The following is a 23,617-nucleotide window of genomic DNA, read 5'->3' as shown; positions in this document are numbered from 1 at the left end:
AAAAGCAAAGGCTGACACAGTGGCTAAGGCCATGTGCTTCCACTGCAGGGGGCACAGGTTGATCCCTGGTCGGAGAACTGAGATTCTGCATGTCTCACAGCACGACAAAAATAAAAGTCTTCTAATAATAAATGCTGGAGAGGGTGTGGAGGAAAAGGAGCCCCGCTCCACGGTTGGTAGAAATGTAAATCGGTAAAGCCACTGTGGAAAACAGCATGTTGGTTCCTTAAAAAAATAAAAACAGAGTGGTCCCACTCACGGGCATATATCCAGAGAAAAATCTAATTTGAAAAAATACAAGCACCTCAATGTTCATAGCAGCACCATTTACGCCAGTCAGTACCTGGAAGCCACTTAAACGCTCATCACAAATGAATGGATGGATAAACAAGGCATGGTGGGGGCTGCGGGCTGTGGAGTGCCGGGCAGGCTGCGTGTATGTGATACTCCATGGGGGTGCCCAGCTGGGGTGCATGACCAAAGGACAACGCTGGGCTGGTCCCTGCCGACAATCTGACCCCGCAAAAGGAAGCGCTCAGCAGCAAGTTGAAAGAACAAAATTTGTTGTGGATAAACCTTCTAACCTGAAGAAGAGGAGGATATATTGGGTGAGCTGAGGAAAGAATATCAAGGAATAAAAAACTCAGAGAAGAGTAAAATCAAGAAATAGCCAACTTGATTTTACATAGTAATGTGTGTGGTATTTGCTGTGCAATGAATCAGTTGATCTTCTTAATGTGGTTTTCATCACTAAAGAATAGATTGTACCAGCTAGTTTTAACAAAAAGGGAAGAAAACAGAAAAATCATTATGAAATACCCTCTGAGGAATGCTCCAAAAATGTTATTGCTACGAACTGCTGCTGCTAACCCTGGTGAACAATTCAGTGTACCAGATCGCGTCACAGGAAGAGCAGGACTGAAGGAACTACAAGCTGCCAACCCTTCCCACATTTGGAACTTTGTTGAAATTAATGTTTCTCTAGAATTGCAAAGATTAAGAAGAACTTGAATATCCCACGTAGTTCAGCCCTTGGCTTCAGTACTGAATGACAGCAGTGGCTGCACGGCCTGATTTGCTTCCAGAGGAGTTGATTGGTTAGTGACCCAAGATGAAGCAAACCCATATCAGAGCCATGGGAAGGCAGTTCTTTCTGGAGTTGGTGCAGAGGAGCAGCTTGCAAGTTATTCTCATCATCATGTCCACTTCCAGACACACAGGTTGAAAAGACTGAATAAGGAAATTGAAATGGAACTGGGTCAAATTTCTTCTAGAAATCTTGGTCGTGATGATCGAGTTATTGGTGATCATGGAAAAGAAGCAAGATTTCCCTTCCTGAATGAAAATACTGTCTCCTTTCTAAATTTCCTACCAGTCTGGGAAAAGGCAAACTTAACTTTCTCTCGTGGAATTGGTGAAAAACGAATTTTGCACCTTGCAGCACTGGAACTTGGTCTAACAGATCTCTGGTCTTCTGCCAAAGCAGGCCAGGCAATTTGGATCCAGAATTGCAAAAATAGAAAAGAATAATGAAAAGCCATCTGATAAATGTGGAAGGCTCCAAGTCATCTCCTTAGAAAACCTTTCTATTGAAAATTAGATTAAAATGTAATATTTCACAGTGTAACAACATTTACTGAATGATGAATTTTTAAAAAGAATAAAATACCCTGCTGCCTTATTGTAAAAAAAAAGGAAAGACACGGTATATATACATACAATGGAATATTAGCCATAAAAAAGAATGAAATAATGTCATTTGCCGCAACATGGATGGATCCAGAGATAATCATATTAAATGAAGTCGGTCAGAAAGAGAAATCACTTATATGTGCAATCTAAAAAAAAAAAAAAAAAAGATACAAATGAACTTACTTGCAAAACAAACAGACCCACAGACAGAGAAAACAAACTTTTGGTAAGGAAAGAGTAAAAATGGGGAAAGGGATAAACTAGGAAGTTGGGGTTAACATATACTCTGTACTAATACATAAAACAGACAAACAAGGACCTACTGTATAATACAGGGAACTATATGCAATATCTTATTTTATAAATATGTATGTGTATGTGTGTGTGTAACTGAATTATTTTGCTGTACACTTGAAATTAACACACTTTAACTATACGTCAATAAAAGTTATACTAAATAAGAAATTTAACATAACAATTTTTTTTAAAAAAGGAATATATAGATAATAGGAAAATAAAAGTAAACGTTGGTGGGAAGGAGAATTATTCACTAAATACACCTACTTGGTTCAGGCCAAGGGCTAGGCATCTAGAAACATTCCAACACCCTAGATATTTCATTCAAGAAGGGATTGTGTTCTAAAAAGACAAAGTAGCTTTGCTGGGGTCATAGGTTCAATGCAGCAGCAAGGCCCTGACACATAGGTACCTGGTCTAAAGGCCCAAGCTCCCCTTTTCCATGATCATAAACTTAACGTTAGATAGGGGTGCCCAACCAGAAGGCCAGGCAGGCCCCCTGGTACCAAACCAACAAACAGCTGCCAGACAAGCTTGGCTTGTAGTTATATAAATGGCTTCTTGGAGAAGAACCCTGAAATCTCGAATAGACAAAAAGACAACTCCCCAGAGAAGTGACAAAAGCTCAGTGAGCTGTCATACAAAACACAGAAAACAAACGTCAGTATCATATGTGGATTTGTGCTATGAAAAGGCCATTTATTCTCCACATACTCCTTCCAGCCTCACCCACAACCACTGAGAACAAAGTCCTCTTCTAAGACACGGGCACAAGTGTTGGAAGAACACGGGCTGCCTTGAATACCAAGACTGTCCCTCTGCTCTTCTCTACAAAGTGAGTACCAAGTAAGGGTGAAAGCAAGCAGAGCGGGAAATGAGGCTGCACACTTCACGGACAGAGGATGCCTGGGTCCCTGGAGCACCGCTTTCATGTAAAAAGGCTGTGTACCGGTCCTGGAGGCTAAAGGTTGCTACCACCACCTCCCAGACCTCTCTTTAGGACAGTGTTCCCAAGTGCTCCCAAATGGTGCACCAGTATAATCAATGCCCTTAGACAGAGAAAACACTGGTAAACAGAAATGAATGTTGTTGGGTTCCTCGGTAAACAAAAAACTTAAAACAGTACAGGATTCATGCGTGCATGAAATCCACTCACTGCCCTATTTAGAATTCTGAAAAAAAAAGTAGGCAAGTAGCTGGCCAATAAACAAATAAAATCTATTCTGCTTCCAGGGCAATATGAATCTAGAACTCAACGAGATTGCAACTGCTGCTAAAGGAGACTCCTTTCCAGTTGAAGGGGTGGCATTTTAAAAGTGAGAAGAAAGAATTTAGGTCACCAAAAATCTTTATGAAAAATTTAATTATATAAAATAATAAAGCAACATTAAAGAAAAATATTTCCTTGCTCCAAAATCTGTTAGGGTGGCTTCCAAATCCACAAGAAGCAGTGATAGGTTCAGATAAACGCACAGCTTCCCAGGTGGCACCAGTGGTAAAGAACCTGCCTGCCAACTCAGGAGACCTAAGAGATAGGGATTCAGTCCCTGGGTTGGGAAGATCCCCTGGAGCAGGGCAATGGCAACCCACTCCAGTACTCTTGCCTGGAGAATCCCATGGACAGAGGAGCCTGTTGGGCTACAGTCCATGGGGTCGCAAAGAGTCGGACACAACTGAAGTAACTTAGCACGCACGCACGTACGCTACCACCACAGAGCATCTTTTCTATTCTGCTGCTTCCTACCTGTGGCACGGGGAAATTATAGGAATCACAGAGTTATCCAACAGTGAAGCAGGTATTTAAGTTTTACTCTATAAAAACTCAAAGTTATGTATTTTCTTCAAGTGTAGATCACCATTTGAAGGTACCTTCCACATGAATGACTGAAGAGTGATTCTTCCACAACCAAGGTCAAATAAAGACTATGTTTTCACCAAATTCACATATTTCAAATAATATTGTAATACAAAATATTTTTGCTGCAATTACAGTCCTATAAGTCTGTTCACACTATTTACTATGGGATTATGAACTCATAAGGTCTAGTCTTTTCTGGCAAATAATCTAAAATTTAGTTTTGCTAATAGTTTATTAAGAATTTAAACTAGAAATGTACAATAAAATCATAACATTAATACCATCCAAAATGTCTGAGAAGATGTTTCTAGGGTCATTATCTCCTTAGCTCATTAACAGTACTTACAGAATTAAAAAAGGCAATGAGTAGAAGCAAATATAAATGAAAACCAGCTTCCTGTATCAACAATTTAATAATGAAGAGATGCTTATGTGCTTTTGGATAGAGTACTGTTAATCTGCTTCAGGTTTTTTTTCTACAAAAGGTACACTTGCTAAGCTGTCCTCGATTATTTATTTCTTCTATTTTTATTATAGCACTTTTGCTTCTCATTAAAGTTTGCACTTTTGAAACAAAAATCAAGGCTTTGTAAACTATAGAGAACATGATTCAATTTCTGGTGTGTGTGTGTTATACAAACAGAAAGGATACACAAAAAACTGTTAATGGTGACTGCCTCTGGGAAGGAGAACTGGTAATTCACAGAAAATGTCCTAAAGAATTTTCATTTGGAGCTTTCCCGGTGGCTCAATGGTAAAGAATCCGCCTGTCAATGCAGGAGACATGGGTTCAATTCCTGATCCTTCAAGACCCCACATATCATGGAGCAACTAAGCCCCAGGGCCACGACTACCGAGTCCATACCTTGGAGACAATGCTCTGTGATGAGAAACCACTGCAACGAGACGGCCACATGCCCAACCAGAAAAGCGGCCCCTCTGGCACAAGAGAAAAGCCCTCACGGCGACAAAGACCCAGCACAGCCACAAATAAATAAATAAAATGAGTTTTAAAGAAGAATTTTCCTTTTAACATATTTTATGCAATTTTCTATGTGCACATAGTTCTTTTAAAATTGAGTTTCAACTCTTTCAAAGAGTGTAATATTTAATAGGAGAATAAACAGCTAGTATATATATTTAGCATTTCATCCTTTTGCCCAGTCTCATCAAACTCAACCAAAATTATAATTATTTTTTCCCCAGAAAAGAGAGGCATACAAATCTAGGCATTGCCACTAATATCCTCCAACTCAAAGAAAAAGCTTTCTGACAGGAGGAAAAGATAAACAAAAATGGAACATTAAAAGAAATGGAAAATTAGAAAACAAAATTGCCCTGTCAGGAGAGAGATTTCACTGGGAAGCATTGCCCTGCAGGGTGCCCTGGTTAAAGTGTTTTTATTTTCACTCTCTGATGTGGGTTATTAGGTACAAGACTAAACTGTTCTCATACTAACATTTAAAATGAAAAACTATTATTACAGTCATCAAAATTAGCAAACATGAATATTCCTGTTAAGCAGAGCTAGGGAATATTTTTTAAACAAGACTTTTCAGAATTACTTGAAAACTGGGCATCCTCCATTCTCAAGGGTTTCATTTTCACTTCCCTCTTAGTCTAGTTTCTTGTCTATTTTACTTCTAAAAGTGTAGAGATCACACACATCTTGGGTCAGATACGCTTCGGCTCCTAAAATAGCCCACTTTCCAAATAAGAAGGCAGAAAAGAGGCACTTTACGTCTGAGTCCACAGAGACCGCATTCCCATTCTCAGGTCCTTCACAGAACTCGACTCTTGTAGTACTGTCTACAGGTAGGAAGCCCTACAGTTCCAAGCACAAATGAGACATTCTTTGAAATTTTCTTCTGAATCTCAATAAATGAAGCCTGACTGATTCCAGCAAGACTTTTAGGATGAGATCTCAACTACAGAAGCTACTGAGGCATCACCAGTTCCGTCCACGACCAGCACAACTCTTTCAACGTCCTTGACTGTCTCCAGTCCACAGGGATTTCTCCCACGCCACACTGCATGCTATAGAAAACATAGCCAGAATATTCAAGGAGAAGACTGATAAGACATGACAAATGCTTAGATAAGGAGAATGAAATGGAGAATTCCCAGTTCACTCTGGAATGTGACTGGGAAAATGCTACCACCAGCCTGGATAAATCAAGACAGAGACGTAGAAAAGAGCTTTACTAGAGACAAGAGGCTAAGACCCCGGCTGCATAGCATGCTGAGCCTCAGCCATGCCAAAAGATTCATGGGGTCGCAAAGAGTCGGACACGACTGAGCGACTGAACTGAACTGAATCTTATTAGTATCTTGTTATGGCCCAACTCCACATCTAAAACAAAGCAAATGTTTTGCATATAGGCTCTAACAGTCTGCTTAAATTACATGGAAAGGATAATACTGTCTCAACTGACACTTGTGATTAATTCTAATAAGAACTTGCTTTAGAAAGTTTTTGGCAGAACGTTTGAAACTGACAATTCACAAAGACAAGGATTTCACTGCTTATGACAACAAATATGGAAACAATAATGATACTGTACCATCTCTCCTCATTTCCCTGCATCTGTTTAAGAAGGATGTTTGAATAACACTATAGCATGTCCATATCTTGACATTTTTATGAATTTTATGGAAGTAAGATAAATACAGTGACACACCCATAAAACTTCTTCCTTTATAATCTAGTTGTTTGAAAGTCATTAGAAACCTGGCATCAGAAAGCAGGAAAAATAATTTCAAGTGGTTCTATTCCCTTTGAAAGCCTTTTAACAGTCTTCTTTCTTACTGAATCTTTTTCTTTGCATGGCAATATTTAAATTTTAATCTGAGTTTCTCAAGGAAAAAAAGCTAGGCAAACACTTTCACATCGCTATAATCCAATTACCTGTGTCCAAATTACTATGAAATAGAACATTTGAACCAATTCTCACAAGCATTTACTCAGCACCAATTATTTACTACACAACTCTCAAAATGCTGAGGTTAATTCCAGAAAAGTACAGGACCAAATTCTTGCTCTCAGGATGTTTACGCTCTATTTAGGGAGACAATATATGTGGATGAAAACAGATATTTTTTTCCAGAAAACAGATATTTTTTCCAGAAAACAGATGTTAATTCCAGAAAAGGACAGGACAAAATTCTTGCTCTGAGGATGTTTACACTCTATTTAGGGAGACAATATATGTGGAAGAAAACAGTTAAATGATATTTCAGAGCAGTAAGGGGAGTAAGAGAAGGACGGACTAGATAATAGGATTTGTATGGGGTTGAAAGAGAAGAAAGGAGAACTTCCATGGAGGTGAATACTTGATAAACACACATCCTACAAGTTGATGACTTAAGTTTTATATGCAGCACCAACCCCACAATATTGGTTTGGCTTCCTGGCTCCCCTCCTGGCTATTCCTCCCCCATCCTTTAGACACCTTATGCACTCGTGATGTATATTGTTTCAAAATGGAAATGCTCACACAAAATCAAGTTTGTAAGAAGTCTGAGATCCCTGGGATGGTTCTTGGCAAAACTATGCATCTGCCAAGTTTGTTTCCCTCCCTTTTCCCTTTCCGATGTGTGTTTCCCTTACCTAGTCATTCAGTCATTTCCCTAGTGTCAAAAGGAAAATACATCCCTTGCTGAAGACTAAAACTCCTCACAGAGTTAGAAGGGTAGGTTGGTGGAGATGGGGGTGGTAGAAGATTTCTCCTAAATTGCATCATGAATGCAAGTATACACTACAACTTTTGCTAAACTGAGTCTTAGGTTTTAGTTAATTGTGTGCTGCCGGAATCATTACTAATAGATTCAAAACACATGTTTACACACGTGTGTGCCACTGTTTTTGAACTATGATAGACTGAGATAATTCAGACTTAAAAAAACTTTTTCAATGTCCTCAGTTCACTACACTTCATTAAATACAATGCCACAAAAGTTTTGGAATTCCATTCATTAGCTGTAGTAAATATTTTTTATAGCATCCTTGCATTCATTTGTCTCCTGACTCCAATCCACTCTTGGCAGACTACAATCCCAGCAAAGTCAGTCTGTAGATTCTATGCCTGACCACAGTCACAGGTTTAAGAACAGCATGCGACTTACAAGAATCCAATTTCTTGGAGTGAGCTCAGGACTCTTTCCAGCAGTGTGGAACACAAATGCTATTCCCTGCCCTAAATCCGTGGAGATACACGTTGCAGCCTGAGGGAAGCATAAGGGTGATGCTTTGACCCGGAGATGGAAAGGGCCAAACAAACTGCAGAGAGATGTGATGAGAGTCTTGATTGAAGTAGACCTAAATTATTAAGTCAGATTCCTTCATTGTTCAAGGCATTTTTAGCAGGCTTTCCCTTAACCTGCAACCAAACACATAACTCATGAACTGAGCAAATATATATTGAGCACATGCCATGCGCTAATTCTAGAAGTGCAGCAAAGAGACATAAATTCTTCCCTGAAGTCGCGAACATTCTAGCAGAAAAATTGAAAAAAATAAAACAACAACACAACCAAACTAATATAGTGTGATAATGAATTAAGAAAGTAAACAGAACAATACAGTGTGATAATAAATTAGGAAGGTAAAGAGAACAAGAGAAAGTTATGAAGAGGGGGACTTAATCCAGCACTGTTTAAAAAAAATGACTTAAAAATTAACATAAAGACTGAACTACATCATTATCTTATACACAGTATAACACTATCAACCAGTTAGCAGCATGGCTACTCCCTATGCATTCAATATGAAATGCCCGCGGTTGAAATGCCAAATACTAATACTCTCACCCAGCACTGAGCCCCTTGAAATCACCAAATCATTCCTGAAATAAACTGTCATTTACTATGTGGCATGACAAAGACATTCCAGTGAATAAAATGCAAAGTATTAACTCCTAGACCACTATCAAGTAACTTATTTTACCTGAGGGGTTTTTGAGAAGGAATCTCTGAAGACCTGAATTCAACAAATTCAGTGAGGCAGTTTCAAAAAACCACAGTGGTAAAACAGTAGCTGGATGTTAAAATATACTCCTCTAGCAGTAAAATGTTTCCCATGGAATCATATGCAATAAAAGATAAGAAAGAAAGTTACAGAGTATAAAGAACTGAAGGCAAATGCTGGTTATTGACACTCTTGAGAGTGAACATTGTTACTATAATCAGAGATGCAGGAAGTATGATTATGCCATGCAGTTACCTCTGATGTCTTTAATCTCAGAGGAAAAAATGAACATGTTAAGGAAGGCCCAATACAAATCACTGTGCCAAAATAAAGAACTGATATCTTCACTCTTCTTACTGGGATATGTACAAATAAAACCAGACAGCGTGGTTTGGAGTTTTGTTTCCTTTACTTTTCATCACTGAGGAAGGAATATAGTAAGAGTCAACTGATTAATTGAATCTTCTAATGTAATAGGAAAGTGGGCAAGAAAATGAATGAAGTAGTGAAAGTGTTCATCATTCAGTCGTGTCTGACTCTTTTCAACCCCTTGGATTGCAACCTGCAAGGCTCTCCTGTCTGTGGAATCCTCTAGGCAAGAACACTGGAGTGGGTGTGTGTGCCAACCTGCTTCAGTCGTGTCCGACTCTGTGCGACCCTATGAACTATAACCCACCAGGCTCCTCTGTCCACAGGATTCTCCAGGCAAGAACACTGGAGCGGGCCACCATGCTCTTCTCCAGCCATTCCCTTTGAGGGCAAGTGCTATCAACTTTATTTCATAACTACCTTGTTTGCATAATTACTCCCATTTTACAAAAGAGGAAATTGAGACTCTCAAAGCTTAAATGACTTGACTGAACAAATGCTTGTAAGGTATTTTGTTAAACTTGATTCCAATTTATCTGATAATCATCTTCTTTAGAGTTGCTGTAGCTAACAGGCATTTCTATAGCATAGGAAACTGAGCTGCTTTTGAAATGATCCATCATTAATGCAGCCCCTTCTCTCTTGTTCCCTAAGTATTGAGTCCTCAGTTCATCTTTCATAATATAAGCTATCAGTCAGTCCATCAGTTCTGTTGCTCAGTTGTGTCTGACTCTTTGCAACCCCACGAATCGCAGCACGCCAGGCCTCACTGTCCATCACCAACTCCCGGAGTTCACCCAAACTCATGTCCATCGAGTTGGTGATGCCATCCAGCCATCTCATCCTCTGTCGTCTCCTTCTCCTCCTGCCCCCAATCCCTCCCAGCATCAGAGTCTTTTCCAATGAGTCAACACTTCGCATGAGGTGGCCAAAGTATTGGAGTTTCAGCTTCAACATCAGTCCTTCCAATGAACACCCAGGACTAATCTCCTTTAGGATGGACTGGTTGGATCTCCTTGCAGGCCAAGGGACTCTCAAGAGTCTTCTCCAACACCACAGTTCAAAAGCATCAATTCTTCGGCTTTATTAAAAAACCAGGCTCTTAACAAATACTGAATAAAGAAGGGCAACATAAGATCAACTCATACAGCAAACAACCACTCTACAGTATCCCATTTACTTTGTTTTTTTTTTTTTTTTTAAGCACACCATCTAAAATAGTTAAGTCTTTATTTAGAGTTTAAAGGAACAAGGTTTATTTCTATACATAGTGAAGTGTTAATACAAGAGTCCAATTTTGTGAGAAATGGTGAATAAATCCTCTTAATAAGCTATCTAAACATCCCCAAGATATTTGGAATTTTACCAACTATAAACAAAGTTTATACCTTATATACAAAGCTTAAACCCAACTAAATAAGGGCAAAAGACACAGAAATGAACCAATGACTATATCAGCACAAACTATACAGCCTAGTAGACACTCAAAAGGAAGAAAATCTCATCAAAGAAAAAGCAATGCAATCCAATCCTCACTTTGCATCTCAGCCACATTCTAGCCAACTATTTTCCCAAAATGTGTCCCCACCCTCGAAAGCCACTTAAGAATAAATGTATGGTTCTTAGAGAATATTTATCTGGGGCTACACTTAGCAGGCATTGTAGATTCTTTACCAACGACTCTGTTCACAGTTTTATTAAGGTATCAGTATGTCTGGCTTAAGTGTTCATCTTTATGAGAATGCTAATCCTCTTCTAATTCTTGATTCATTTCCTCTCTTACTCTTCTCTTGCACCCATCCTTTTGTACTAGGTAAAAACCTACCCACTACGCATGATGAGTGGTTTCCGACTCCACCTGGGCAATCGGTGCTGTTCTACACTCATCACGTTTTCTCTCAGTGAGCTCCTTGTCATGCCTGCAACTGCAGACATCGTGAAAGTGAAAGTGAAGTTGCTCAGTCATGTCCGACTCTTTGCGACCCCATGGACTGTAGCCTACCAGGCTCCTCTGTCCATGGGGATTCTCCAGGCAAGAGTACTGGAGTGGGTTGCCATTATACATAGTTGATAAACCAGCTTTTCTTTTTTTTTAAATATTTACTATTTAGTTGCAGCATGTGAGATCTTGTTCCTAGCCAGGGATCAAAACACCCCCTGCATTGGGAGCACAGACTCTTCATCACTAGACCACCAGGGAAGTCCTGAAAAACCAGCTTTCTAATTCACAGAGAAAATATCAAACAGGGACTCTACCAATGTGTCTCCTCAAATGTAATCTCTAAAGTTATCCAATACAGAATACTTTCTTATGCCGTTTGCTCCTATCTTTCTTATGAAGGATTTCCTCCATACACTAGACTTATCGCTCCTATGCTTCAAGCAAATTCCTTAATATTGGCTACTTCTTCTGAGATTATAAACACATTTAAAACTTCCATGTAAAAGGAAGGAAGAGAGGGAGAAAATAAGGAGGAAGGAGGGCAGAAGGAAGAATATAACTCATTAGAGATCTGTCTTCCATTCAAGGTTCTATCCTGCTTCCCTTTCCCTTCATCACAATCATGTATCCAGCTTCTGCTCATCAGCAAGAAGTTTTTGAAAGCATCACAGTCTACATTTTCTGTCTTTATTTGCTCAATTTTTGTTAATGAACAGTCCAATGGGCATTACTTAGCAAGTTATGACCCTTCAGCTTCTACTAATACCAATGTACTAAAATGTCTTTTGGGCTTCCCTTGTGGCTCAGTTGGTAAAGAACCCACCTGCAATGCAGGAGACCTGGGTTTGATCCCTGGGTTGGAAGATCCCCTGGAGAAGGGAAAGGCTACCCACTCCAGTATTCTGGCCTGGAATTCTTTTGCTGAAATCACCAAAGAGTTCATTAATGTCAGTTAATATCATTAATGTTCATTCTCAGCTCACTTGATCTCTCTTCAGCACTTGCTATTTCTAAATATGCACTCTGTCGTGGCTTCCACACACCAATGAGCATGGACTGATACGCTTACAGGTGAACCTAAGGGCCACAATCCCATGAGTCAGTTCTAAAGTCTGTTGCCTTAATATCCAACACGGTTCAGCATCAGAAGGTCCAGGATGCCCATAGCTTTGTTTCTACTCTTTCCTTAAGGACAATAAGGTAGGAGATAAATGCTGTTTGTTGCAAGGAATTGAGAGATATAATATTATTCAATTGTCTGAACTGAGGGCTAAGTGTTTCAAAATTTCTTAGACTTCCCTCTTGCACTGGTCTTTGCTTTGCGTGCTTAGACTGAACAGTAGACTGTGTCTGAAGAACAGTAGTCTTCAAACAAGACTGAGGCCTTGTTTGATGGTCATTGTGACTGCGTTCAAGGAATTTGGAAATTGTTTTCTGATAGATAGGAGGCTGCAAAGTGGAATCACTTTGAAGGACATGGTGATATATGCAAGGATGTTACAGACTGCTGCTACAGGAGCAGTGGATTGGGGTACATAACTTCAAAAGAGAACCCTAATGTCAATCTTCCTCATCACTAACATTTCTGACTGCTTTCTGTTCTTCTCTCTAATCCATTCCCTCCAACGTTGCTGTCCTTTAGATTCTGCTATTAATCTTCACTATTAATGCCCTCCTCAGTCCATCTGAAACAGCAGCAAATTTCTGATGACTCAAATTTATCTCTCTCATGACCAAAATCCTTATTACAAACTACCTATCAGACAGTCTCACAGACACTTAAAATTTTAAATATCCAAAACAAAACTCATTATCTCCCCATGTCTTCCTAAATTTGTCCCACCTCCTTCATCTCAGATCTCTATTAATGTGGTCATAAAACATTCTAGAGCTGAACTACTAATTATACCTCAGAATTCATTTTCTCTCCTTTCCTTTAACAACAGAACATCCAAGTTTTAGCTGGATACATGGGCATCCAGAATAAAGACTATAATCCCCAGCCTTCATTACTATTACAAATGGCTATGTGACTAAGTGGTAGCCAGTAAAATGTGAGCAGACTTCCTGACCACACTTCTTTCTGTCTTCTAGACTGGGAAAGAGATTTCTTCAAACATATGAATGAGAGTATCAGCCTAAGGGAAGGCAGAGCAACAAGAAAAAAATATATACCTGAATTGGTAATACCACAGATTCCCATATCATCACTAGACTGTTGTGCTTGGATGATTTCATTGAAAGAGAAATTAATTTCTGCTATTTTTAATAACTGACAATTTTAAATTATACACATGTTAGGTATATGACTTGATGATTGGATATATGTATGTATTGTGAAATAATCACTACAGTCAAGCTAATTATCATAGCCATCACCTCACAAGTACCTTTTTCTTCTTTTTTTAACATAGTAACACTTAAGATCTATACTTTCAACAAAGTTCAAGCATAAAATCTTATTAACTATAGCTGCACTGCTGTCATAAATTCATCCTGCACAACTGAAACTTTGTACTCCTTGACCAACATCCCGCATTCCACCTGCTTACTGTATTTGTTCAACTATTCTAGACTCTGGATATAGTTGAGATAATACAGTGTTTGTTTTTCTGCATCTGGCTTATTTTATTTAGCATTATGTCTCTTAGACTATTCTAGACTCTGGATATAGTTGAGATAATACAGTGTTTGTTTTTCTGCATCTGGCTTATTTTATTTAGCATTATGTCTCTTAGGTTCAAACCATGTTGTCACAAATGGCAGGATTTCTTTCTTTCTTAAAGTTTACTAATATCCCATGTGAATAAATATATAAATATCACATTTTATTGATCCATTCACCTATCAACTTCTGCTTTATTTAAACAAGTGTTGTTAAACTGGATTTGGTACAGAGGACAACCAGGATTCTAAATACTACACAGCATATCTCAAGCTAGTATCTCCAAGATCCCCTGGAGAAGGGAAAGGTTACCCACTCCAGTTTTGCTGGGCTTCCCTCATGGCTCAGCTGGTAAAGAATCTGCCTGCAATGTGGGACACCTGGGTTTGATCCCTGGGTTGGGAGGATCCCCTGGAGAAGGGAAAGGCTACCCACTCCAGTATTCTGGCCTGGAGAATTCCATGGACTGTATAGAGTCCATGGAGTGACAATATATCTCATCCCCTACCTTTACTCATTTAACAAATCTTATTTATTCTGATAAAAAAAAAGTCTCAAGTTCAAAATAGTATGGCTCTGGCACAAAAACACATAGACCACTGGAACAGAAATAAACCCACACACTTATGGTTGATTAGTCTATGACAAAGGAGGCAAGAACATACAATGGAGAAAAGACTATCTTCAATAAGTGGTGCTGAGAAAACTGGATAGCTACTTATACAACAATGAGATTAGAACATTCTTTAACAGCGTATACAAAAATAAACTCAAAATGGATAAAAGACCTACATGTAAGACCAGAAACCATAAAATTCCTAGAGGAAAAGAAAACATTCTTTGACTTAAATTGAAGCAACACTTCCTGGATCTATCTTCTAAAGCAAAGGAAATAATAGCAAAAATAAACAAATGGGACCTAATAAAGTGAAAAGCAACTGCAGAGCAAAGGAAACCACTGACAAAACCAAAAGACAACGTACTGAATGGGAGAAAATATTTGCAAATGTACTGACCAATATTGGCTTAATATCCACCATATATAAACAGTGGATAAAACTCAATATCAAAAAAACCCAAACAACACAATTTTTAAAATGGGCAGAAGGACTGAATAGACATTTTCCAATGAGCAAATGAGCTTCCCTGATAGCTCAGTTGGTTAAGAATCTGCCTGCAATGCAGGAGACCCCAGTTCAATTCCTGGGTTGGGAAGATCCCCTGGAGAAGGGAAAGGTTACCCACTCCAGTTTTGCTGGGCTTCCCTCATGGCTCAGCTGGTAAAGAATCTGCCTGCAATGTGGGACACCTGGGTTTGATCCCTGGGTTGGGAGGATCCCCTGGAGAAGGGAAAGGCTACCCACTCCAGTATTCTGGCCTGGAGAATTCCATGGACTGTATAGAGTCCATGGAGTGACAAAGAGTCAGACAAGACTGAGCAACTTTCACTTCAGTGAGCAAAGGCAGATGACCAACAGGCACATGAGAAGATGCTCAAAATCATTACCATCAGGGAAATGCAAATCAAAGCCACAATGAAAGATCACCTTACACCTCGGAGAAATGGCTACCAGCAAAATGAACACAAGTAAAAAGTGTTGCATTGGTGAGGAAGTGGAAAAAAAGGAACCGTGGTACATGGTTGGTGGGAATGTAAATTGGTATAGCCATTGTGGAGAACAATATGGAGGTTTCTCAAAAAAGTAAAAATAGAACTACCAAATGGGCTCAGCGATTGCACCTGGAGATATGGATCCAAATGAACCAAAAACACTAATTCAAAAAAACATACATGTACCGCAAGGATCATAGCAGCATTATTTACAAATGCCAAGATATGGACACAACCTAATTGTCTGTCCATCAACAGTTGAATGAATAAAGAGGACACAGTATATATTCAATGGAATAATACTCTGCCATAAAAAGAACGAAATTTTTCCATTTTCAGCAACATGGAGAGACTTGGAGGGCATTATGAAATATGTAAGACAAAAAAGACAAATACTACATAATATCACTTATAGGTGGAATCTTAAAAATACAACTGGTGAATATAACAAAAAAGAAACAGACTTACGGATGTAGAGAGTAAACTAGTAGTAACCAGCTGGGAGAAAGGAGGGGGAGGGGACAATATAGGGATAGGAGAATAAGAGGCAAAATAAGCCACAAGGATATATTGTACAATGTGGGGAATACAGCCAATATTTTATAATAACTAAAGTGGAGTATAAACTTTAACTATTGTGCACTACATTGCACACCTGTAACATATAATCTTATACATCAAATATACTTAAATTTTAAAAATCTAAAAGAAAAGTTTTTAAAAATCTCCAATTTCTCTTCCCCAAGTGCAGGGACACCGTTAGTTCTAGCTGCCAAAACCTTTGGCTTAGAATTTTCTAAGTCTCATATTTGATGCTTCTTTCTATTCTTCAACAGCCTACAGCACAATCTTTCTATCAAATAACCCCTCCGCTATCAGTCTTCAGCATCAAATCTTCTGAAGGTTCCCAGTATCTACCAAATATAGTTCCAATCTCTTAGTTTTGTATACCCAGATCTTTGAAATCTTTCTCGCTTCCTATCACCCTCACTATATACCACCTGCTCCTGTCACACAGAAGTTCCCTTTATTTCTGAAATGACCTCAGCTTTCTTAAGACCCTAGGCCTTTGTTTTTGAAGTCTCTTTGATTAAAATATCCCCTTTCCTCTCCTTGGTCATGAAAACATCTACATGAAAAAAACACTTAAGTCCCAGTATAAATGTGATATCATCAATAAAGACACTTAGAAATCTTCCCTTAGAAATCACTGTTCTGTTATCTGTGTCCTATTTATATGATTTTGCTCATATTTTTGTAACTACAATTATAAATCGTACTTTAATGTATCTATTTGCACATCTGACTCACTCTAAGATTTCCAAAGGATAGAAATCATTTTATTTTTTATCTTTGTATCTCTATCACCCTGGTATGTAAACGGTAGTAAATACTTTTTGAATGACTACACAAAAGCTCCAAAAGTTTAAGCATATCTACAAAGATTGATTTAAGGAATGTAAGGAAGCATCCTACCTGTATTAAGATATACAATGGTGACCGTTCTCCCTTATATTCAGCCTAGTCTCTGCCCCTATCAAGTCACTCTTTTTGGTTACAAAAAGAAAAGTATTAGTTGACATAGTAGCTTAGGAATTGTAAAGTGCATGAAACTTGAAGTCACAGTGGCTGGTTTCAAATCCTAACCCTGCCACCTACCAGTTGTACAACCCTAGGCATGCTACTTACCCTCTGGGCTTCAGTTTTCTCATCTGAAATGAGGAATTATTCTCACCTAATTCAGTGTTTGTGAGGATACTATAACTTCTATGCAGAGTACATCATGAGAAATGCTGGACTGGATGAAGCACAAGTTGGAATCAAGATTGCCGGGTGAAATATCAATAACCTCAGATATGCAGATGACACCACCCTTATGGTAGAAAGTGAAGAACTAAAGAGCCTCTTGATGAAAGTGAAAGAGGAGAGTGAAAAAATTGGCTTAAAACTCAACATTCAGAAAACTAAGATCATGGCATCCAGTCCCATAACTTCACGGCAAATAGATGGGGAAACAATGGAAACAGTGGGAGACTTTATTTTTGGGGGGTTCCAAAATCACTGCAGATGGTGACTACAGCCATGAAATTAAATGATGCTTGCCCCTTGGAAGAAAAGCTATGACCAACCTGCTGCTACTGCTGCTAAGTCGCTTCAGTCGTGTCCGACTCTGTGCGACCCCATAGACGGCAGCTCACCAGGCTCCCCCGTCCCTGGGATTATCCAGGCAAGAACACTGGAGTGCGTTGCCATTTCCTTCTCCAATGCATGAAAGTGAAAAGTGAAAGTGAAGTCGCTCAGTCGTGTCCGACTCTTAGCGACCCCATGGACTGCAGCCCACCAGGCTCCTCCGTCCATGGGATTTTCCAGGCAAGAGTACTGGAGTGGGGTGCCATTGCCTCCTAGGCAGCACATTAAAAAGTACAGACATTACTTCCCCAACAAAAGTCCATTTAATCAAAGCTATGATTTTTCCGGTAGTCATGTATGGACGTGAGAGGTGGATTATAAAGAAAGCTGAGCACCAAAGAATTGATGCTTTTGAACTGTGGTGTTGGAGAAAACACTTGAAAGTCACTTGGACTGCAAGGAGATCCAACCAGTCCATCCTAAAGGAAATCATTCCTGAATATTCATTGGAAGGACTGATGCTGAAGCTGAAACTCTGATACTTTGGCCACCTGATGCAAAGAACTGACTCATCTGAAAAGACTCTGATGCTGGGAAATATTGAAGGCAGGAGAAGGGGACGACTGAGGATGAGATGGCTGATGGCATCACCGACTCAACGGACATGAGTTTGAGTAAACTCCAGGAGTTTAATAACACTATTATGTTGAAAGAAATAAGAAAGCCTGAGGAACATACAGGGAAGCCTGGCGTGCTGCAGTCCATGGGGTCGCAAAGAGTCAGACCTGACTGAGTGACTGAACTGAACTGAGGATGTTATAAGTTTGGTTATATAATGAGTTGTAAAAATATAAAAAGTGTAAATGAATTGGATATGTAATGTTTCCATACACAACACTTAAAACAGCAACTGCCACACACTAAGCATTATAGAAAAGTTAGCTGTTCTTATAATTTCAAAATAAAGTGTTACAAGGAAGGCTAAGGAGAGTACTGGGAGATGCCAGTGAACAGTAGGGGTGACTCCTTGTTATCTTTTCTCATTATTATCAGGTAGGGATACATTTCTAAAACTGGCTAATTATTGTATAAATAATTAAAGTTCAAAGGTTACAGGATGCCTGAAAGAAGACTGCCACTTTAAGGCCCAGCACATGAAAAGATACCTGTAGAGAAATCTGCAAAGATACTGGAAGCCAGAGTCCACTGTCTCCTGGACTGGTCCTACACTGGACCTTTATTCCTACCCAATGGCCATCCATCACCACTTGACCTGGCATGATTCCTACTGAAACCTCAGAGACTGAGTATGAAGACTGGACAAGACTTCATGGTGGAAAGATGGGTTAGAGAGAACAGACCATCAGGAGGGCATAGGAACCAGTAAACGTAAGTGAAAAAGAGAGCTAAGATGTACTGGTCAGTAACAAATCACAGACACAGACGCAGTATACAGAATATAGAAAAAACGATGAAAGAATACATGAATGCCAAAGGTATTACTAATGCTTTCCCAATTCTGCCTAGGAACTAAACATTTAAGCGCAAACATCAAAACTCTAGTTTTGCATTCCCTGGAGTAAGCTTACACTCAATGCTGCATTACTTTGACCACATGTATTACACATTTGCTTAAGCATCAATGTTTCTAAATATATTCTGACAGCAAGTACAGCTACAAAGGAGAAGAAAATCTGTGATGTTGTGTAGCTTTTCAAAGAGCTGACAGTCTTCTTTAATAATTAAAAAGCTGCTGCACTGGCCTAATGGCAAAATATTTCTGCAAATTGACTTTCCATTCATAGTGTGAGAGGACTGGACTAAAAGCTAAATAATCGTTAATGTGCCTTCCTGCTCTGTATTTCTTGGGTTTGTGTTTAGATTCTTATGAACTAAAAACTAACCAGATTAAAAATTAACAGTCTCTCAAATGTAAACCACAGTATTTTATTAGAGAAGGAAACCTGATGTGAGTCTTCTTTTAATAACACTATTATGTTGAAAGAAATAAGAAAGTCTGAGGAACATACTTGGAGTTTGTTCATTGTCAAAGTGGACTATGACACTTGATGATAAAAAACAAATGTTTGAAAATTCTTGAATAAATATCCATCACTAAAGAAGTTAAATATTTTAATAGTTCTTTAATAGCTAATCACTACTTCCTCTGTGTTAACTCTCTACATTATTCAAGCTTCTCATTTCATTTTTAAAAATTTTTTTATTATTTTTTTTTACTTTACAATATTGTATTGGTTTCATTGATTAACCTATTAAACTCTCTTTCATTCTTTGTCTCTAAGACGCTGTCATTCACATTGCCTATTCTCAGCACTTAGTGTGCATCTGTAAGGGACTGCTCCAAGACCAGACTGTTGAAAAAATCTTTAATTTGAAAGTATAAAGATATGCTAAAATATTCTGACTTACTCTAACTAAAATCTAGGAAACTGGCTGAATATGTGATTATCTGCATACTTTTTTTTTTCTCAGATTTGTTTCAATTTTACTTGATAGCTAAGAAAACTGAACCGCCAATTATATACATTTAATTAGTATCACATTTAAATTTTAGTATTGCATTTAAATACTAGTACTACTATTCAGCCTGGAAGAGGGCATGGCAACCCATTTCAGTATTCTTGCCTGGAGGAGCCCATGGACAGAGGAGCCTGGTGAGTTACAGTCCACGGGGTCTCAAACAGTCAGAGACTACTGAGTGACTAAGCACAAACAGCATTATACTGGGAGTATTACATTTAAATTTTTATTTTACTGGTATTAAAAGGGTAAAATATTTATGTTCCAATGTATTAATGAATAAATACTAAAATAGACTTGATAAAAGTCTAAATTTTTTCAGATTCTTTTACTGTAAATAACCTATAACATAAAAGAATCTGAAAAAGAACACACACACACACACACACACACACATATATATATATAAAACAGAATCATTTCACTGTACACCTGAAACATTGTAAATCAATTATACTTCAATAAAATGGGATACACACACACACACACACACATATGTATGCCATGTGTTTCGCGACCCCATGGACTGTAGCCCGCCAGGCTCCACTGTCCATGGGATTTCCTAAGCAAGAATACTGGAGCAAGTTGCCATTTCCTCCTCCAGAGGATCTTCTTGACCCAGGGATCAAACCTGCATCTCCTGTATCTCCTGCATTGCAGGTGAATTCTTAACTTGCTGAGCCACTGGGGAAGCCCCCATAAAGGCCAAACAGTGATCAAATCCAGAGTCTGTACAAATAAAACCTGTTAAGTTGATATGCTCAAATAATCAAAAACTATCATTTTCTGAGTTCTTGCCATGTATCTTGCACTCGAAAAGGTTTTAGAATACACTGCAACTGTCCCAGAATACTATTAACATTTCCCTTGAGTACAAGAAATTCAGAGAGATCAACCCATTTGTCCAGGGTCAGACATCCTGGAAAGTGATGGACCTAGGACTGCACTCAGATCTGCCCGCCCCCCAACCTTTGATCACTACTTACATGACTAAACAATGACATGCTGCTCAGAGATGGCCAGAATGGACCCGACAGTTGAATAAAACCTATGCATCCAGTAAATCTCCAATGTTCTTAAGGTAAGTTTCTTCCTACTTGAGATAAACAATTTCACAGTTCAGTGCATTACTTTCTTGTTTATTATGTATCTGCCAGACAAATGTATCTGTCATGAAGCTAATTAGGAGTATGTGAATGTGACAAGTATTCAAGTTAAACATATACATAGCAAAGTAACACTTCACATTTGTATAGGATGGTTTATATCTTCCATAAACTTTTTTGACATGATAAAAGATGTGCTGAAAATAAATATAAATGATAGAGGGATTCTTTTTCGATAAGTATTTACTTAATAATCGACTAAAAGTCAGAAACTGAATAGAATATACAAACTGGTCTGATACAGTCTTACCCACACGGCAACCTCAGCCACTTGGCAAGTCTACCTCTATAGGTACAATGAATTAACTGTTGTGATTTGAGGAACACAAATAAGGAGGTCATGCCAACATATCCTACCATTCATGCTTAGCACAATTGACCATTTCCTTGGAAAACTTTTTTTTGTTAGTGTCCCAGAAGAAAATAAGCTACCACAAGATCTTTAGAATTAAATAAACAGCAAAAATATCCACATTTTACATCCTCAGGCACACTTTGTAGCTTATAGCCCACCTAGAGAAATAAGGGTGAGAAAAGAACCCACTGTGTACTTTTCATTGTTGTCCAAATCACACATTTATGAGAAAAGCAATTAAACCATTCAACATACAGATACACATGCTATGCATGTTAGATATGAAATAAGCCCAATGATTGTATTTATCATAACCAGTATTGCATTCCAATCAGTAGGCTCTTACACCACAGATAAACTTCTGCAAGCATTACACTGACAATGAATTCTTTTTTCTTCATAATTGGGTTTTCCTCACCTGGCATTTATTAAAGTAAAACTACATTTAAGGAAAATAATAGGTGATTACAAATCATATGAAGTAAAAAACAATGATCCTATTGCGTATTGCCTGGTTTCCATTTTGCACCCCAGGAAGGAGGGCCTGGGAAAAGGTCTTCTAACCTTCAATCCATGTCTAAGTGTCCTGTCTCTTCCTCATTTTCTTTTATGATTCACTTGCCTATTGTCAACTATGTGTTTTATGCCCAAAGAAGCCTGATCTGGCACTTTAGTGCCCTAAAACCCAACAGCAACCTTGCTGTGCTTGGGGAGCATTCCTTCCAAGTAAATATTCAGGCTCTTCTGCCAGATGTTCAACTAACAAAATCAATTACTGCACAATATTCTGTCCAGTCTTGCCACCGGCAGACCATTATGATACACAAGGATCTTTGACAAGTCAGTGGAAACTAGTTAAAATAATTGGGCACTTTTATTTAAACACTGGAAGAAGGGCTAAGCCTTTGTTCTTCTTTTTTTCTTAGCACAGATATATGATTACAAAAGATGCTTGGATCCTGAGTGACTGTTTTCTTCTCCGTGACAGTATTTTCAGGACAGCACACTAGCTACTTCCTCCTATCACCACTTCCCCTGTGGACAGTAGGAATGATTACATAAAATGTAATTGTAAATGTGTGAGACAGTCCCCACAATTCCTCCGCTAAAAGACATAAAAACTATTAGCAATCTTTTTTGCTGTTCCAACAGCAAAGGGCGTTAGTAAGATTTTCCTTTTAGGGTATTGTTAGTCACTGGCATTAAGTAGATCTGCTGGCTAAAAAAAAGAAGAGATAAAAATCATGTGAAATGTGTTGAAAAATTAGTAAGTGAATATTATGTGACAGAAGTCGTCCCAGCATACATGCAGTTTCATATACTCAAGACTGCAAAAAGGCAGCAGAACCAAGGAATGTTAAAGAAGAGGGGAAATACTGAGAAAAGAGCATGAAGACATCTGACAATGAAACACGCTATAAACATCAGCTTTCACTTTCATCTACCCAAAATACTCATCCTCCCCGCCCAAAAAAATCACAAAAAATGTGACACTTTGGCTATTTAGGAGACAGCCAGGGAGAGGGAAAGGGGAAGACAAGAGGGGTGAGGGCGAAGCGGGGAGAAATTGAGGGGGAGAAATTGAGAGGGAGAGAGAAGTTAAATATGTTAAAATAATATATAATTAGCTTTGTATTATTTAAAATATAAAGGATAAAAATACACACATGCACACACATCCTGCAGAGAGTTAATGAGTGTTACAGTTGGCGTAACAGTTACATTCCTTTTCAACAGATTCATTATTTTTCCACTATGATCATTTCTAGGCACCCAAGGGTGATTGGGGTTTCTCTTTTCTCTGGCAGGCCCAGTCTTTTCTGCAAGCTGGCTTCTATCCTTGCTCCAGGCTACAAAAAGCAGGATTGTTTGCACGCCACAGCACCAAGCCCTTTAACTCAGAGACTCATACCATTTAGAAGCTCAGTTTTTAACCACCTCCATCTGCTGCCTAAGAAGAATTAGATCCCAGTTGTCTAGGCCACTGAGAAAGGGTATTTGTAGATTCCTCTGGCATTTCCTCA

At 38.7% G+C, this 23,617-nt stretch overlaps 1 protein-coding gene and 1 pseudogene across 1 annotated transcript in view; one reads left to right on the top strand and one right to left on the bottom strand.

Moving 5' to 3' along the window:
* The window catches only part of NAV3 (neuron navigator 3), a 902,555-nt gene that overhangs the window by 573,475 nt on the left and 305,463 nt on the right, over positions 1 to 23,617 (bottom strand). The gene's annotated exons all lie outside the window — the stretch shown is intronic.
* LOC147371297 (ASNSD1 upstream open reading frame protein pseudogene) lies at positions 451 to 670 on the top strand (annotated as a pseudogene).

Source organism: Bos grunniens, chromosome 5, assembly GCF_055505025.1.
Source record: "Bos grunniens cultivar Pamir isolate PY7600 chromosome 5, Bosgru_T2T1.0, whole genome shotgun sequence".
NCBI classification, from domain to species: Eukaryota; Metazoa; Chordata; class Mammalia; order Artiodactyla; family Bovidae; genus Bos; species Bos grunniens.
This window is presented reverse-complemented; position numbering and strand designations above follow the sequence as displayed.